Source organism: Ranitomeya imitator, chromosome 1 (assembly GCF_032444005.1).
Source record: "Ranitomeya imitator isolate aRanImi1 chromosome 1, aRanImi1.pri, whole genome shotgun sequence".
Classification (NCBI taxonomy): domain Eukaryota; kingdom Metazoa; phylum Chordata; class Amphibia; order Anura; family Dendrobatidae; genus Ranitomeya; species Ranitomeya imitator.
The window spans coordinates 252,013,357-252,033,199 of NC_091282.1; the positions used below are offsets into that span (position 1 = coordinate 252,013,357).

Sequence of the window (19,843 nt, forward strand, 5' to 3'; positions counted from 1 at the left end):
TTTTGTTAGGAAGTTATAAGGGTTAAAAGTTTCAGCGATTTCTTATTTTTACAACAAAATTTACCAATTTTGTTTTTAAGGGACACCACATTTGATGTGACTTTCGAGTGGTCAATATGACAAAATACCCAAAAGTGACAACATTCTAAAAACTGCCCCCCTCAAGGTGCTCAAAACCCCATTCAAGAAGTTTATTAACCCTTTGGGTGCTTCATGAGAACTAAAGCAATGTGGAAGGAAAACATTAAAATTTAACTTTTTTCACAAAAAATTAACTTTAGACGCAAACTTTTATTTTCACAAGGGTAACAAGAGAAAATGGATGACAAAATTTGTTGTGCAAATTCTCCTCAGTACACAGATACCTCATATGCAGGGGAACTCCACTGTTTGGGCACATGGTAGGGCTCAGAAGGGAGGGAGCACCATTTGGCTTTTTGAACGCAAAATTGTCTGGAATCAATGGCGGGCACCATGTCACATTTGGAGAACCCCTGATGTGCCTAAACAGTGAAGAAAAAAAAAAAAAAGTAACCCCCCTCAAGGATATTATCCAGGGGTGAGCATTTTTAACCCACAATGACGTCACAGAATTTGATAACGTTAGGTTGTCATATTGAAAATGTTGTCATTTGTGTAGAGCACAAGCGCTCGCTACTCAGTTTGCATCGAATATCGCGAGGGCTGGAGTGACATGCTCGAGTCCTTGCCCCTCATGTTTCATGGCTGTTAGACAACAGAAAAAAAAACATGCAGGGATCTGCGATACTCGGTACAGTACATATCTGAGCACTTGATGCAAACTCGAGTAGCGAGCTCTTGAACTCAACACTAGCCATATTTATTTATTTTTTTAACTTTGAAAAACCCTTAATTCTTAACAGCAACCCCAACCCGGATGGCTCAGTGGATAGCACTGCAGCACTGAGGTCCTGGGTTCAAATTCCACCAAGGACAACATCTGCAAGGAGTTTGTATGTTCTTCCTGTGCGTGCATGGGTTTCATCCCACACTCCAACAACATACTGAAAGGGAATTTAGATAGTGAGACACACTGGGGAAAGCGATGATATTATATGTAAAACGCTGCGCAATAAGATAGCGCTATATAAGCAAAAGCCTAATAAATAACCCCAACACAACCCTAACCACAGCCCTAAAGGCAAACTATGGAAAAAAAATGTTTATTTTATTATCTAGCTAAGGTGTTACAAAGGGGGTTTGATTTACTATTTGATTTATTTTCATCACTGCGATAGACCCTATCACAGTGATCAAAAGGAACCAATAGGAAAAATGTCCTATTGTTGTAGGGTACCAGTTGGCAGATCTCGGCAGGGCGCACTGTGCATACGCCAGCCATTTTCTTCCAGGAAGATGACGCAGAGGGCCGCTGGACTCTCTCTTCTTTGATATGCTAGATCATAGCAGAAAAGAGAAATAAATTGTAAATCGGATTTTATTTTTTTTGTGATTGCCTTTATTTGGTGAATATTGTTGATCACGTGACAGGGGACCGTAAAAACCAGCCCTGATCATATTCATCCGAAGATTTTCTGATGCTGAAGGGAACTATACCCTTATGTCTATGCACCGTTAAAAAGCGGCGCTGGGGAATAAGTACCCATAACTGCTGCCGTTAAAAGGCGTATCGGCACTCGTTAAGGGTTAATGCTAGCTTAAAAATCATTTTACCCCCAAAAAACAAACATTTTGGGGGTTATTGACAGTCTATTTAGCCAGACCAATAGGGAAAGCATTCCCTAATAACCCAGTATAAACTCACCTTTTTTAGAAGATCTATGAGTCCATACATCGTTCTGTGCGCTCTTATCCCCTACTGTTTGGCAGCACGTTTAAACCCCTTCACCCGAAGCCTGCTTTAACCTTCATGACCCGGCCAATTTTTTTAATTCTCACCACTGTCACTTTATGAGGCAACACTGGAACGCTTCAACGGATCCCACTGATTCTGAGACTCTTTTCGTGACATATTGTACTTTATGATAGTGGTAAAATTTGTTCGATACGATTTGAGTTTATTTGTGGAAATATCGGAAGCTTGGCGAAAATTTTTAAAAGCTTGCAATTTTCAAACTTAATTTTTATGCCCTTAAATCAGTGTTATGACCTACAAAGTAGTTTCTAAACAATATTTCCAACATGTCTACTTTAAATCAGCACAATTTGAAACTTTTTTTTTTGGCTAGGAAATTATAAGGGTTAAAAGTTGACCAGTGCGTTCTCATTTTTCTTTAAAAAAAAAAATAAAAATTTCTTTAGGGATCACATCATATTTGAAGTGACTTGGACGGGTCTATGTGACAGAAAAGCATTAAGCTACTTACCAGTAGCTGCATTTTTCGGAGGCCCATTACAGCACCACGAAAGAGGGGATCCGCCCCTTAGGAGCAGAAAACCCACAGATACAAAAGGGTGGCACCTCTCCCACGTATCAGTTGTATTACAGAGCCTGAGAGGACTACCACAGTTAATGACAAGCAAACATTATATACAGTTAAAAACAATATCTTTAATAAAGTAACAATCCAGATATTACACATGAGACACTTTTTTTTTTTTTTTACATTCTATGGAAGTGCAACCCCCATGTGAATAGGGAGGGAACTAAGGGTGCTGTTATTGGCCTCCGAAAAATGCCGCTACCGGTAAGTAGCTTAATGCTTTATTCGGACTCCCATGACAGCACCACGAGAGATTTATAGAGATGTAAGCCATTTTAGGGAGGGACCACAGCTTGCAGCACCCCTAACCCGAAGGTGAGATCTGAGGAGAACCCCAAGTCCAACCGATGCTTAAAAAAGTGCTTAAAAAAGGTGGAAGGGGATGACCATGTGGCCGCCTTACATATCTGGTTGATTGACACTCCAGACCTTTCCGCCCAGGATGATTCCATGGCTCGGGTGGAATGCGCCCTCAGATTCTGCAGAGCCAGACCCCCACCTGCCATGTAAGCCAGAGAGATAGCATCCCTAATCCATTTAGCTAGTGTGTATTTTGACGCTCTAACCCCCTTCCTAGGACCTTGAAAGGATCGGAATAGTGCATTATCTTTCTTCCAGTTATCAGTAACGGATATATATTGTAAAAGGCATCTCCTGACATCTAATGTATGGAGTTCATTTTCTTTAGGGTTAGAAGGATTAGGGATAAATGAAGGTAAAACTATCTCCTGTGATCTGTGAAACTGCTAAGCTACCTTTGGTAAGTAGGCTGGGTGTGGCCTGAGGAGAACTCTATCCTGTAAAAATTCCATATACGGGGGAAGTCTAGAAAGCACCTGGATGTCTCCTATTCTGCGAGCCGATGTTATAGCTATCAGAAAAGCTGTTTTGAGAGATAAAATTTTGATTGAGGCTTCATTTAAGGGCTCAAAGGGGTCTTTTGTTAGAGAAGAAAGGACTAGATTTAAGTCCGAAGGTACCATTTTATTTTTATGTAACGGTCTAGCTCTACCGACTGCCTTAACGAATCTCGACACCCAATAATTATTGGCAATATTACACGAGAACAGGGCACCAAGTGCTGACACTTGTACTTGTCAGAGTGCTTCTAGAGAGATTTAACTAACCCCCGCTGCAGAAATTCTAATATTTGGCGTATCGGTACTCCTTCATTGATGTTAAAATCTGAAGAAGTCAGGAACTTTCTCCAGGTTCTAGAGTAAATTCTTGTTGTCATCTGCTTCCTACTTTTTAAAAGAGTATCTACCAAATTAGAGGAGAAGCCTTTATTTTTTAATAATGATCGCTCAAGCTCCAAGCCGTTAAATGGAGTCCCTTCACTTGTGGATGGAATACCGGCCCCTGGAAAAGTAAATTCGGAATGTCTGGCAGCACCTAGGGATCACCTACCGACATTGTTCTGAGCCATGCAAACCAGGTTCTCCTGGGCCAGAAAGGAGCAATCAGAATGACCTTCGCACGATCTTCTTTGATTTTATTCACCACTAGAGGTAACAGGATCAATGGTGGGAAGGCGTAAACCAGAGTAAAATCCCATTTTATGAGGAATGCATCCACTGCCAGCGGATTTTCCCTGGGATTCAGAGAACAAAAGTTTTTTACTTTCTTGTTGTCTCTTGTAGCAAATAGGTCCACCACTGGCCGACCCTATCGGCTGACAATCTGATTGAAGATGTCTCCATTTAGAGACCATTCCCCTTGTCTTAGTATATTGTGGCTGAGAAAGTCCGCTTTTATATTTTCCTTTCCTCTGATGTGGAGAGCAGTCAAAGATTGAAAATTCGCCTCTACCATCTGGAGCAGGCGATCTGTGACCTGCATCAGAGTATCGGAACGCGTTCCACCTTGATGATTTATATAGGCGACTGCCACCTGGTTGTCAGAGAGGATCCTGATGTGGTGGCTCTGCAGATACATGAGGAGTTTTTTTAACTGCCAACTCAGTTACCAATAATTCCCTCTGATTGGATGAAGACGTTGTGTATGGTTCCCATTGTCCCTGAACCACAATTCATTCATGTAAGCCCCCCACCCTGAGGAGCTAGCATCCGTAGTTATCACACGGGATATATCTGTTACCCAGGGAACCCCTGCCGATAAATTATCCCGACCCAGCCACCACTTTAGGGATTCAAGAGTTGTTGATTTCAAAGTAATTTTTTCCCCTAATACACCCCTCAAGATTTTGTAATTAATCAAAACATCTTTCTGAAGGGGTCTAGAATGAAACTGTGCCCATCTTACCGCTGGGATGCATGATGTGACGGACCCCAGCAGGGACATAGCTTGTCGAAGGGTCATAGAGGAGGTATTAATCGCCTTTAATACCTGATGCTGAATCTGATTTAATTTATTTTCTGGAAGGAGACACTTGTGTAGTTGAATCTAATAACAACCCTAAAAACTTTTAAATTTTTAGGGGCTGCAACCGGGATTTTTCATAATTAATTATCCAGCCCAGGTGTTCCCTCTAGTTACCTCTAATTGAGTCAGTGTTCCACCGAGTTCCCTGCTATGAGGAAATCATCAAGGTAGGGGACAATAAGAATATTAGATTCCCGCAAATGTGCTATAACCTCCGCAATTATTTTTCTAAATACCCTAGGGGCAGAAGTTATACCGAAGGGAAGTGCTCTGTACTGAAAATGGTGAACTACTCCCCCCATTAATACTGCTACCCTCAGGAATTGTTGGAAATCTTCATGAATGGGCACATGATAATAGGCATCTTTTAAATCGACTACTACCATAAAACAATTTTTGAACAGCATCTTTATTGTTGAGTTGATTGACTCCATCTTAAAGGTATGTTTAACCAGGTAACTTAAGAGGTCTGAGATTTATAATGGTCCTATAAGTCTTATCAGGCTTCTGAATAAGAAAAGGGGAGAATAAAATCCCTTTCCTCTATCAGATGGAACCTCTATAAGGACATTTTTAGAACACTACTCCTGTCGCGTTCCTTTCCTTTGGGCTTCTGAGATACCTCTTCCATCAGCTGAGGCTGCTGTTCCTGCTCGTCCTCCATGCTCACAATATGAGGCCAGAAGCAAGGAAACACGATCCAGAGTTCGTTATATAACCCCTCCTCCGGTCAGAAGATATGACAAGCGCTCCCCTGATTTGCTGCCCGCCTCCCCCTAGGTGCAGGAGGTAGTCTCCGGGGTCTGACAAAGCGGCGTGCAATTACCGGTGGGCGCCGCCATCTTGGATGCACCGCGCATGTGCGGGACCCCGAAAACCCGGAAGTGACTGCCGGCTCTGCCCCCGACGTCACCCCAGCTCCCAGCGCTTCCTGTCAGCGCCTAGAGCAGCGTGGGACGCCGGGCTAACCCGCAGAACACTGGGTGGCGCCACCAAATGTCGCAGCCGCTGCAGACCGAGCCCCCAGCCACACCATCCTACCGGGAGGAGACCCAGGGCACATACTCACCTAGCGCTGGTCTCAGAGACAGGACACCACCGGCAACTGCTCCCTGCCGAAATGTCACCGCCGTGCAGCCCTGCCAGGACCACCGTGACATATCCAGGATCTCCGCACCGGCCGAGGTAGGAGACCCCCCCGCTACATGAGTCGGCCGGCCGGTCTGGGATCCTTTTGTAAATTCTGTAGGATCCCGTCCCTTTAGGAACAAGAAGCCAACTGATACGTGGGAGAGGTGCCGCCCTTTTGGATCTGTGGGTTTCCTGTTCCTAAGGGGCGGATCCCCTCTCTCGTGGTGCTGTCATGGGAGTCCGAATAAATGCTCAAAAGTGACCCTATTGTAAAAATTGTACCCCTCAAGGTGCTAAAAACGACATTCAAGAAGTTTAATAACCCTTCAGGTGCTTCACAGGAATTAAATCAATGTGGAAGGAAAAAAAATACCATTTAATTTTTTCACAAAAATTTTCATTCAGACCCAATTTTTGTTTTATTTTCACAAAGGTAACAGGAGAAAATGGACCTCAAAAATTGTTGAGCAATTTCTACTGAGCACGCTGATACCCAATAAGTGGGAAAAGTACTGTTTTGGGCGCACGGCAGGGTACAAAAGGGATAGAGGGACATTTGACTTTTTGAATGCAAAATTTGCTGGAATAATTAGCGAATGCCATGTCACGTTTTGAAATGCCCTGATGTGCCTAAATAGTAGAAACCCCCACAAGTGATGCCATTTTGGAAACTAGACCCGTCTGCTTACTTATCAAGATGTGTGCTGAGCACACCTGGCTCAGCAGGTGATCCAGCTCCACCAGATAGTATCCAGGCTCATACAGGAGGACTACCTGTGACACCCACGCTGTGTAAAGGTACCGTCACACATAACGATATCGTTAACGATATTGTTGCTTTTTGTGACGTAGCAACGATATCGTTAAGGAAATCGTTATGTGTGATAGCGACCAACGATCAGGCCCCTGCTGGGAGATCGTTGGTCGCTGGGGAAAGTCCAAAACTTTATTTTGTCGCTGGACCTCCCGCAGACATCGCTGAGTCTGCATGTGTGACGCCGATCCAGCGATGTCTTTACTGGTAACCAGGGTAAACATCGGGTTACTAAGCGCAGGGCCGCGCTTAGTAACCCGATGTTTACCCTGGTTACCAGCGTAAACTTAAAAAAAAAAAAAAACACTACATACTTACCTTCCGTGTCTGTCCCCGGAACTCTGCTGCCCTGCACTGGCTGTGAGCGCCGGACAGCCGGAAAGCACAGCGGTGACGTCACCGCTCTGCTTTCTGGCTGGCCGGCGCTGACAGTGCAGAGGAAAGCACAGCGCCGGAGGACAGACACGGAAGGTAAGTATGTAGTGTTTGTTTTTTTTACGTTTACGCTGGTAACCAGGGTAAACATCGGGTTACTAAGCGCGGCCCTGCGCTTAGTAACCCGATGTTTACCCTGGTTACGCGGGGACTTTGGGATCGTTGGTCGCTGGAGAGCTGTCTGTGTGACAGCTCTCCAGCGACGCTGCAGCGATCGACATAGTTGTCGGTATCGCTGCAGCGTCGCTTAGTGTGACGGTACCTTAACTGCTTCATTCAAACTTCTTCCAGTCAGACATAGGATTTCATAAGGAGTTTAAAGGAGATTATGAAGCTATAATACGTCCTAGCAACACAGCAATTACATTTTTGAGATCTCTGGAACGGTCTGAATGCCTTCCAGGGTCTCGATCTGTCCTAGAACACCAGAGTGGAGAGTTACACAGAATAGCTAGTAGAAGGCAGGTAGGAAAGACATGTTTGGTCTCCAAGCATAACGGGGACCTGGCCGTATCAGATGGTGCCAGAACAGCGCCCCATGACCTTTTGTTGGGAAGTTACCGTATATACTCGAGTATAAGCCGACCCGAGTATAAGCCGACCCCCCTAATTTTGCCACAAAAAACTGGTAAAACTTAATGACTCGAATATAATCCTAGGCAGCAGCTACCGGTAAATGTCAAAAGTAAAAATAGATACCAATAAAAGTAAAATTAATTGAGACATCAGTAGGTTAAGTGTTTTTGAATATCCATATTAAATCAGGAGCCCCAAATAATGCTCCATAAAGTTTATAATGGCCCCATAAGATGCTCCATATTAAAATATGCCCCATATAATCCTGCATAAAGGTTAATAATGGCCCCATAAGATGCTCCATAGACACATTTGCCCAATATAATGCTGCACAAATGTTAATTATGGCCCTATAAGATGCTCCATAAAGATATTTGCCCCATATAGTACTGCACAAACGTTGATTATGGCCCCATACAGACACTTGCCCTATGTAGTGCTGCACAAACGTTATGGCCCCATAAGATGCTCCATACAGACACTTGCCCCATTTGCTGTTGCTGCAATAAAACAAAAACAAAACAAAAAAAAAAAAAAAATCACATACTCACCTCTCCGTCGCTCAGGCGCCGGGTACTTTCAGTATTCACCTGACTTCGTTCCGGCGCCGCTCCATCTTCAGCGTCTTTTGCACTGATGTTCAGGAAGAGGGCGCACACTAGCCACGTCATTGCGCCCTTTGACCTCAGCGTCACTGCAGAAGACGCTGAAGACGGAGCGGCGCCCGGAACGAGGAGCAGGTGAATATCGCGCAGCTCTGCGCTCCCCTCGCCGTTATACTCACCTACTCCTGGCGCTGTGCAGTCCCTGGCGCAGCAGCTTCTTCCTGTACTGAGCGGTCACCGTTACACCTCATTACAGTAATTAAAATGCGGCTCCACCCCTATGGGAGGTGGATCAGCATATTCATTACTGTAATGAGCGGTACCATGTGACCACTCAGTACAGGAAGAAGCTGGGGCGCCGGGGAGCCAGGGACCGCGCCAGGAGCAGGTGAGCATAATTAGACAGCCCCCGCTCCCCCCCTCTCTTGCCGACCCCTGGGTATGACTCAAGTATAAGCCTAGAGGGGGACTTTCAGCCCCCAAAAATGGGCTGAAAATCTCAGCTTCTACACGAGTATATATGGTATGATCTTTCATTAATTTTGGGAGATTTAGCTACAACCCCCCAGAGGAGGGGGGATAAGGACCATCCCAAAGGCATTAAAGGGTGTGATCAACCAAGGGGATAAAGGCTTGTGTAAGGTCATGTCCTCTCTTTGTCATGCTTACTTTTCACTTCTAAAGGGGTTGCCACGTTGAGTAACGTGCTGGAAGGAACGGGAACCAGCTGGCAGCCCCATGCGGCCAAGCACACATGGTCGATCAAACGGGAATTTGACATGTTCATCTGCTTATATTTTTAGACTACCTGCAGTATTTGCATATCTGACCATTGTATATGTATAACCATTGTGTATATAGAGTATTGTCTATTGTGCCTTTTAAGGCGATGAAATATATAATTTAACCTTGGGCTCTTATCTCAATCCATGAATCCACAAGTCTGTGTACTCAGTTTTAACTTCACATGCTTCCGGGGCTAGTCTCTGGCCCAATATAATCCTGTTAACAAACAAGGCTTATATCTAAAGAGGAACTGATGGCAGTCCTACCGGGCTGGCAGGGCTCTGTTTCACTGGTGCTAGTGAAAGGGGCCTCTCAGCCTGTCAGGATTTGTGAGTTAGTTTGGTGCCACTTCAGAAGCTGCGTGGGCCACCTTCACTCACTCGTCATGACTCCCTGGGCCCGTGTGGACAGGGAGGTGTTTGTGTATAACTGTGCCAAGCTGACAAATACATGTCTCCAGAGGGTGCAGAATGTCACGTTGGTGCAAGTGAGGAGACCGTACCACGTGATCTCTCTGACGTAATAGTGACGTCAGACGGGGTGGTAAGGTGCGGGTTCATCACGTGGTGGCAGCAGTGGGATAAGGCATTATCTCTCCAGTGCCATCCTTCACAGCCATGAAAATAAAAATGTAAAAAAAAATCTAATTTTTCACACAAAAATGTTCTAGCTCCAAATGTTTTATTTTTACAAGCCTAACAGGAGAAAATGGACCCCAAAATTTGTTGGTCAATTTTTCTTGAGTACGCAGATACTCCATATGTGGAGGAAAACTACTGTCTGAGGGCATGGCAGGGCTCAGAATTGATGGAGTGAGGTTTTCGACCAAAGATTGTGATGGCATGTTTTGTGGGTGCCATGTTGCGTTTGGAGAACCCCAGATGTGCCTAAACAGTGGGAAATGCCCACAAGTCACCCCATTTTGGAACCTAGACCACTCAAGGAATTTATCCCGATGTGTGGTGAGCACTTTGAAACTAAGTGCTTCACAGAATTTTAATGTTTATCTGTGAAAATAAAAAAAAATATATATATTTCTCCCACAAAAATGTTGTTTTAGCCCCCATTTTTTTTTTTCATTTTCACAAGGCTGGAAGGAGAAATATAGACATCAAAATTTGCTGTGCAATTTTGTCTTGAGTACCTTGATACCCCCTTGTGTGGTCAAAAACTACTTTTGAGGCACAGTGCAAAAGCTCAGAAGGGAAGAAGTGCCATATTGGAGTTCAGATTTTGCTGGACAGGTTTGAAGGTGCCATGTCACATTGGAAGAGCCCCTGAATGCCACAACAGGACCCCCATAAGTGACACCATTTTACAAACTACACCTCCCAATTAATCTAGGGGTGCAATGACCATATTGACACCACAGGTGTGTCATAGAATTTTATACCATTGGGCAGGGAAGAAAAAAATACATTTTTACCACCAAAATTTTGCTGTAGCCCCGGATTTTTACATTTTCACACTGGGAAATGGGTAAAAATGGCACAAAAAGGTGTCCAACAATTTCTGCTTAATGTAGAACTACCCTATATGTGGCTGTACAGTATTGCTTAGTCACACGGTGAGACTCGGGAGGGATGGAACACGGTGAGACTCGGGAGGGACGGAGCACTACTTGCCTCCTGAGGTGCAGATTTTCCTAGAATAGTTTGCACTAGGCACTGCACCATTGCGGGCAGAGCTGAAAAAATAAGTGTGCATGTGCCGTTATGATTTAGGGCAAAGCATAGTGAGCACACGCGAGACGGCAATTTGTCTGCATAGGTGCGCGATTTCGCGCGGCTATGAGGATGACGCAGAAGGCGTCATCCACGTCAATTACAGCAGGAGGACGGATATCAGCAGCCAGGATGAGGGATGGAGACTACAAAAACCACACCCATTGGACCGGACAAAAAGGATTAACATACAAAACGGGAGAACTTCAAAAGGATTTTTGGGAGGCATACAGGGGGACTCAGGGGGTTATATGACCATTGATGGACTGCAGCACAGACGTTGATTAAGGTCATAGTTTTAATTGACACAGGACAAAAAAAAATGGTGACAGGTTCCCTTTATGTCTGTATAACATACGGTATTTAAAAAAAAAATCATTACAGATGGTAGGAACACTAATTACTTTTTTTTTAGAATATTAAACTCTCTCTTTAATCTCTCAGTTTTAGAACACTTATAATAGCGTTACAGTGATACGTGAAAGAGCATAGAAGCAAGTTCTACAGAGTGCCGTAGGCCTAGGTGGTTCCTGCTGAGCTAGCACAGCCGGGTTTTGCTTGGGAGTACCATAGAAGCTCAGCTACAGGTAAGAAAACAAAACTTTCAAGTAATGCTACAAAAGGATGCTATAAAGGGCGTGCAGTCAGCAATAAAAGTTAATGAATACATTGTGCCTCACCCTTGGAAAATAATAGATTGGCAGCATGAAACTGTCTGTAGTGCAGACGTCTGCTTTCAATTAAGGCAAGAGAGAAGAATAAAACATTATCTTCGGAGTGCTCAGGGTACTTATAACTAGTGCAATGTCATAACAGGAGATATTCTAACCTCTCCTTGATTAACATTAATCACATCATTAGAATATAGTTTTCAAATAAAACAATATAATTAAAGGCTGCAAAGGAATGCATCATTATTTAAATGCTCTGCATGGACAGCGCAAAGATTTCACCAGAGGTGACCAAACAAAAAAAAAAAAAACTCGCTCCATACAATACAAATGTGATTTTCCTTTGGAATCTCTAGTTTACAAAAGCTGACTGTGGCCAAAAAAAAAAAGGATGTTCAGTCAGATTACCGGTGGAGTAATCTGAGCCCAAAATATCTGTGAAAAACTCTTTATGAATATACCCTAAGGCCTTGGTTTTTATTTTACCACAAACTATTTTATGTGTTTAGTATTTTTATACAAACGTTTTTTTCCTCATTTTTTTTTTCTACAGAGAAAAAAAACCACAACCAAAAACATACGGTACATGAAAAAGAAAACCGCTAAACTTAACCCATGCTGGGTTTTGGGGGGAATAAAAACATCAAGTCTGCGATTACTGCACTAATGAACTTATAATTAAAAACATGATTTGTAATGACAACTGGAAACTAAGGACATAAGAGGTGCGAAACATTATAGTATATCAAGTCATTCAAGCCCCTGTGAGAGTTATTCATAGCCACGTTACACAAGACAACATGTGATTCATCTGGATGAGTAGCCAAATGTATTTAGAAAGGCAAACAATGCCGTAACCCAGTAGTCAGAGGAGACTAGTATTGAAAGTATACAAACAGCAAATTACAGACACGACAAAGCTCAGCTAATAACTATTTAGATTAACGTTGGAAATCCCACCAACCATCTAGTATATGTGGGAATGTCCAGACATCAAATGTCAGTGAAGAGAAGGAAGGGGCTATTGTATCCATTATCCTCACAGCAGATAAGCCACTTCCATTACCTTTTCCAGATAGGGAACACAAGTACATGAAAAAGAGGGTGCATGTGTATGGCTGATTGGAACTTGTGGTCAGGGATGGACATTGTTCCCCACTACTGCATCGCACACTTCCACTGAAGTGACTTAACTTCTTACCCTTCATTCAGATAAGTGATTTTTCTAGTATGTCTCCTGATGAACCGACCTCGGAGAAACACGTCGATATGAACATACTAAAATGAGCATATTTATTGTGTTGTGTTTATGTATTATCTAAGATACTGGGGATTTATGTATATTACTAGGGCTTACTAGGGCCAGACGACGGGAGCGGGGGCGCCAATTGTGCAGGATATATAGGGTGCCAACCCCCGCAAGCAGGCAGTGCGCATCTAGGTACAGTGCAATAGGCTATAGGCCAAATGGAGATATGTGCAATTATATGTTGAGTGTGCGCTATTGAAAATCTATTACAGCACATTTGCACTTTATCGTTATTCTGTGCCCCTACTATATAGCACACTGGTCAATTTCATTTGTTTGTCTGTCTGTATGGTCTGCTGTTTGTCTATTTTTCCCCACACTTGAGGGTTGTTCAGGGTGAGTCAGGGCGAGTCTATGTTGAGCGGGGGCGCCATTGCGCAGGATTTATAGGGTGCCAGCCTCCGCTGCAAGGTAGGGCATAGATAGTCAGTATATTAGGGACTGAGTGCACCCTGTATCTTTTTTCAGCCAAACATTGGACCTTTTTTAGGTCGTGAATGTTGTCATTTTTTATCCTTATCAATAGTAAATGTTACGTTTTATTGTGTATTGGATTTATTTGGTTATTTAGTGCTGCTTCTCGGTGAATTGCATGTGTATGGGGGTTGAGAGGAACAATTAGCGAAAGTGTATGAGCACATAACAGTTTTGGGGGCAGGCTGAGGACCATTTTCCAGCGTTTTAATATTGTCTTTTTTTTAATGCCATTTTTCAGACTCCTTCATTAAAGGGATGGTCCAAAATTAACACTGATTTAATCCGAAATGCCTGCAATTCCCTCTCCACTCAAACTGCTTTTCTTTTTCCCGACTGTGTTTGATGAAGCTTTGTTTGAGAGCCCCCACTGCATGCTGGGATACTCAAAACGGGACGTTTCAGTGGCTGGGCTAGTCTGTGCTCTACAGTGCATGCGTTTGTTGTCAATTTCGACCTAAGCTCAGTAGGATCTTTTCACTGTGCACTATTCTTTTTTTCGTGTTTTATAGCGAAAAAAACGCGAAAAATACTGTACGTGTGCACATGGCCTCAATGCACAGTCAGTGTGCACCCTAACTAGCAGTGATAAAGGTACCTTCACACTGAGCAACTTACCAACGAGAACGACAACGATCCGTGATGTTGCAGCATCCTGGATAGCGATCTCGTTGTGTTTGACACGCAGCAGCGAACTGGATCCCGCTGTGACATCGCTGGTCGTTGCTAGAAGTCCGGAACTTTATTTGGTCGTCAGGTCGGAGAGATTCGTCATGTTTGACAGAAAAAGCAACGATGCCAGCAATGTTTTACATGGAGCGAACAACCAGCGAGAACGATAAGTACGTCACTGGATCGCTCCTGTATCGTTCTGCTGTTACAGTGTTTGACGTCTCCTAGCGATCTAAACAGCGACGCTGCAGCGAACGGCATCGTTGTCTATATCGCTGCAGCGTAGCTAAATGTTACGGTACCTTAAGTGACAAGCTGGAAAGAGTGCACTGTCTGTGTGCACTGGAAGGTGATAAGCCGACAAACAGGAAGTGTAGATACCAGCCCAGTAGATACCAGACATTTTTAAAGTATATTAGAAAAACAATTAGATTATTACACTAAATAGACAATTAGGATTAAATCTGTGTAAGTTGTGGACCACCTGTTCAATGAAGAGCCCACTAGCTCTCAGACGCCCGCCATCTTCTGACCCTGCCATTGATTTTTATTGTAAAGTATAGAGAGCCTTCAGAACAGGAAACCCTTAAGGGTATGTGCAGACATTGTGGATTCCATTGCGGATTTTTCTGCACGGATTCTGCAGAATCCGCAGGTAAAACGCCCTGCGTTTTACCCACAGATTCCCCGTGGATTTTGCCTGCGTTTTTACACCTGCGGATTCCTATAATGGAATAGGTGTAAAACGCTGTGGAATCTGCACAAAGAATTAGCATGCTGTAGAAAATAAACCGCAAACTTTTCCGCAGCATGTGCACTGTGAATTTGGTTTTCCATAGGTTTACATGGTACTGTACAAGGCATGGAAAACTGCTGTGAATCCGCAGGGCCAAATCCGCTGGGGATCCGCAGCCAAATCCGCAACATGTGCACATAACCTTAAAAATGGTCAGTTCACTTCTTTTAAACCACTTAGTCTTTGGAAACCAGAAGCAGTTATTAAGTAAAAAAATTATTTTGTTATTAAGTTAAATGACTGAACATATTAACAGCAACTCTCTTTTATTACATATAAATGCATATGAGCTTTCTTTTTATCATTTTTGGAGTGCTTTTTCGGGTGGGTTTTAGAGCAGACCCTGTGAAAAAAACATCAGCATGCACAAGAGAAATGTATCATGACTATAGCGCAGAAAAAAAGTAGCGAAAACTAAGTAAAACCTGGTTTTTTTAAGCAACTTTCTTACTGCCAAAGGAGCGGGTTTTGAACGCGGGAAAAAAATGCATCAAAACGCAACGTGTGACCATAGCCTTACAGTCCCAAAGTGCAGTAATGTTTACAATACATATAAAGAGGATGCATCTTTCTAAAGGTAACAATGTCAGGCAGCACATAGCATGGGCACAGTCACCAAGTCATCACGCTATATGTCTCTAAAGCAAAGCCAATATCTCTGATGGATTAGCACTATCTTTGAAATGTAATCTGACAATGAGTAGTATTTTTTTATGGTAGCAATGGCTCCCATTTACCACGACTCCGTGCAACTACATAGATTTCTCCCCTCTCTGCACTATAAAAAAAAATCTTGACCAATCTGCGCATGGATGTACATGACAGATAGGTTAAAAAAAAAAAAAAAAAAACTTGATTGACAGCCATCAACATCCAGAGTGGCAGAGCGCCGCAGCGGTTGATTGCCTGCAGTGTTCACATTTTGGCTGAGCTAAGCAAGTAGTATCAGTTTATACCAAGGAATGGTATTGGTACATAGGTATCAATTTTATTTATTTTTCACATTTTTATCACCTCCCTGGGATGACTGCTGGACAACTCCTTTAATGGGAACCTGTCATGTCCTTTGTAGCATGTGAAGTGTCCCAAGTGCATCTTTTCAGATCCGTTGCAATGCGTCGTTTTGGGAAAAAAAACGGATCCTGCAAATGTGCCCGCAGGATCTGTTTTTTTCCCATAGACTTGTATCAGCGACGGATCGCGATGGATGGCCACACGTCGCATCCGTCGTGTGACGGATCCGTCTTGTTTTGGCGGACCGTCGTCTGGAAAAAACGTTCAATGTAACTTTTTTGTCTCCGTCGGGAAAACGTGTCGCGGCATACATCGTTGACTAGAATGGAAGCCTATGGATGCAGGATCCGTCGTGACACGTCGAATTACGGAATCCAGCGCTGGAATCAGTTTTTTTTTTCTTTACACTGAGCATGCTCAGAATTAGGAATTTGTAGCCAATTGGCCAGACAGGCCCCAAATCTATATAAACCTGGCCTGGGGCATCACCCCCAAATGTGCCAGCAAGACTCCTGCCAGCCTGAAGACAGCCAGCCAGTCAATATATAGGTTTCCCTATTTTCCAGTAGCCAATCACATTTGGGAGACTCCCATTTTTAGGCATGGAAAACGGATCCGTCAAAAAAATGGATGGTAAAAACGGACAAAACGGATCCAGTTTTTCTCCGGAACTGTCTAGCGGATCCGTCGAAATACTCGATGCGTTGCATCCGTTTTTCACTATTTTTGATGCATCAGTCGATACGTCGCGCCGACGCATTGTGATCGATTAAAAAAAACAGAAGTGTGAAAGTAGCCTTAGTGATGCAATGTGCAAGACTAAGGCTACTTTCACACTAGCGTCGTGTGACGGACATCGCAATGAGTCGTTTTGGAGAAAAAACACATCCTGCAAAGTTGCCCGCAGGATGCGTTTTTTTTCTCCATAGACTTGCATTAGCGACACATTGCGACGTATGGCCACACATCGCATCCGTCGTACGACGGATGAGTCGTGTTTTGGCAGACCGTCGGCACAAAAAAACGTTACATGTAACATTTTTTTGTGCTTCGGGTCCGGCATTTTCGACCGCGCATGCGTGGCCCGAAACTCCGCCCCCTCCTCCCCAAAACTCACAACGGGCAGCGGATGCGTTGTAAAACTGCATCCGCTGCCCATGTTGTGTTACATTAACACACTGTCCGTTGGTACGTCGGGCCGACGGTTTGCGACGGCCCGTACCGACGGACTTGTGTGAAAGTAGCCTAAGGATGCTTTCACACATCAGTTTTTTGCAGTCAGTCTCAATCCAGTGAATTTTGAAAAAAACGGATCAGTTTTTTCCCCACAGACTTGTATTAGTGACGGATTGCAGCGGATGGCCACACGTTTCATCCGCCATTCGCCGGTGAAAATTGTTGATCCGGTGGCGGGAAAAAAAAAAAAACTTACAAAGTTATGTTCTTTTGTCTCCAGCAAAAAAAAACGGACAGCGCCGGATCCGTCGACTGCTACAATGGAAGCCTATCGCGCTGGATCCGTCAAATGACGAAATCCGCCGACGGATTCCTTTAGATTTTCATCAATAACTCAGATCAAAAACAAAACATATCTCCATAATTATTTCACACACATGATAAATATCCCTAAAGTACTATCAGTGAAAAACATGGATTTAACACGTGCATAAGAAAAACAAACATCTGAAAAAGGACTCTCAGTGGTGCCGGCTCCGCCACTTTTCAACTGTACTTGGCATGGGAAACATTTTCCTGTGTTGGCGCATTATGATTGCTATGTGTGGAGGGCACTGGCTCACTGTCATATTTCAACAAGTAAGCCAGGCCCTTAACCTGTATCAGCCGAAGTGAGAAAGGGGTTAATGGTGTAAGTACTGAAATGAGCCAGTCAGACAGCCCCCTTCACACACACACACCGAGATGAGCCAGTCAGACAGCCCCCTTCACACACACACACATCGAGATGAGCCAGTCAGACAGCCCCCTTCACACACACACACATCGAGATGAGCCAGTCAGACAGCCCCCTTCACACACACACACATCGAGATGAGCCAGTCAGACAGCCCCCTTCACACACACACATCGAGATGAGCCAGTCAGACAGCCCCCTTCACACACACACACCGAGATGAGCCAGACAGCCCCCTTCACACACACACACCGAGATGAGCCAGACAGCCCCCTTCACACACACACACCGAGATGAGCCAGTCAGACAGCCCCTTTCACACACACATCGAGATGAGCCAGACAGCCCCCTTCACACACACACCGAGATAAGCCAGTCAGACTGCCCCCTTCACACACACATCGAGATGAGCCAGTCAGACAGCCCCCTTCACACGCACATCGAGATGAGCCAGTCAGACAGCCCCCTTCACACGCACATCGAGATGAGCCAGTCAGACAGCCCCCTTCACACGCACATCGAGATGAGCCATTCAGACAGCCCCCTTCACACGCACATTGAGATGAGCCAGTCAGACAGCCCCCTTCACACGCACATCGAGATGAGCCATTCAGACAGCCCCCTTCACACGCACATCGAGATGAGCCAGTCAGTCCCCTACAGACACACAAACATTGAGATGAGCCAGTCAGTCAGCCCCCTAGAGACACACACATATTGAGATGAGCCAGCCAGTCAGCCAGCCCCCTTCACACACACATCGAGATGAGCCAGTCAGTCCCCTACACACACATTGAGATGAGCCAACCAGTCAGACAGCCCCCTTCACACACACATTGACATGAGCCAGCCAGACAGCCCTCTTCACACATAGGAAATGCTATCCCAGGTCAAGCATGAGCAGAAAGTGGAGCTGTAGAAACTGCAGTCATATTCTCAGATTTGGACAACCCCTATAAGGCATCTACTTATATGGTCCCTATCTGAAGGTGCCCGAGGTCAGACTCCCCGGCTATACAGACTGAATATCTCTTCTACCTCCATCCCGGGGTCCACAGTTTCCAGTCATGTAAAATCCTACTATAAATCCGGCATCAGGGAATCAAGAAAGCTCCCAGCATTAATGATGGAAACACTTGTGTCAAAATCAGCACAACAGGAAGGGAAAGTGACATGATAGGAAACGTGTCATCCTGCGCACACACCACGGCTTATTCCAGGGCTGCAGGCAGTGGCAGGACTACAACTCCTAGCATTCTGGCCGGGCATGCCGGGAGCTGGAGAGCCACACCACCGATCCCACTAACGTACGCCCGGGCCTCGGCCAGGTAAGCAGGTCTGTTGCCAGCGCTTCCCGTGACGTGCGGTGTGTGCCCCCACTGGTGTCTGCGCTATGACCGCCATGATACAGGCGGGAGAAGGAGGTGTCTGTAGGTGACAGGGCTCCGGTACCGCGGTGCACTCTGGGTGTGCGGTAATATATGGCCTGTCCTCCTAGCCCCGGAGCGGAGGAGGCAGCTGAGCCTCCAGGACCTAGCGAGCTGTGCAGAGGCGAAAAGACAAGGCGGCCACTCACCGTCTCCCCGGTCGGGTCCCCCGTCACACGCCGCCGCTGCGCGCTCACCTCACACAGTTACCAGCTGGGCAGCGCGAGGCGAGCCTCTGTGTCAGCAGGCGAGGGGCGGGGCACGTGACGTCATTGGGCGCCGGGGATTGGTGATGGGAACCGAGACGGCTCCGTGTGACTGGTGTGGGCGGAGGTGGAGCGTACACCGGGAAGGACTCGGGGTAGTGCGGCCGGTACAGGCGGCTTGTGTGGTCACGGTGTGAGGGTGGACAGGACGGGCACCTGATGGTGCAATGAGGAGTCCTGCAACTTTCTGCTCAGGAAGCTGATGAACCAGCTCCGGTCTCCTAGGATTTCACCCAGACGTGCCTCATGTAGACTATTCATATGTGCTCTGGAGCCTCCACCACAGACGTGCCTCATGTAGACTATTCATATGTGCTCTGGAGCCTCCACCACAGATGCCTCATGTAGACGCTTCATATGTGCTCTGGAGCCTCCACCACA

The 19,843-nt window shown here is 45.1% G+C and overlaps 1 protein-coding gene across 7 annotated transcripts in view; it reads right to left on the bottom strand.

Moving 5' to 3' along the window:
* Nucleotides 1–19,474, bottom strand: part of CLIP1 (CAP-Gly domain containing linker protein 1) — a 145,767-nt gene extending 126,293 nt beyond the window's left edge. For 3 of the 7 annotated variants that reach the window (XM_069755593.1, XM_069755608.1, XM_069755588.1), the window contains exon 1: nucleotides 19,346–19,453. The gene's annotated coding sequence lies outside the window, so the exon portion shown is untranslated. Of the gene's footprint in view, nucleotides 1–19,345 lie in introns of all 7 variants that reach the window. The other 4 variants (XM_069755622.1, XM_069755615.1, XM_069755603.1 and 1 more) reach the window with 3 other exon arrangements.
* Between the last annotated feature and the right edge of the window lie 369 nt (nucleotides 19,475–19,843).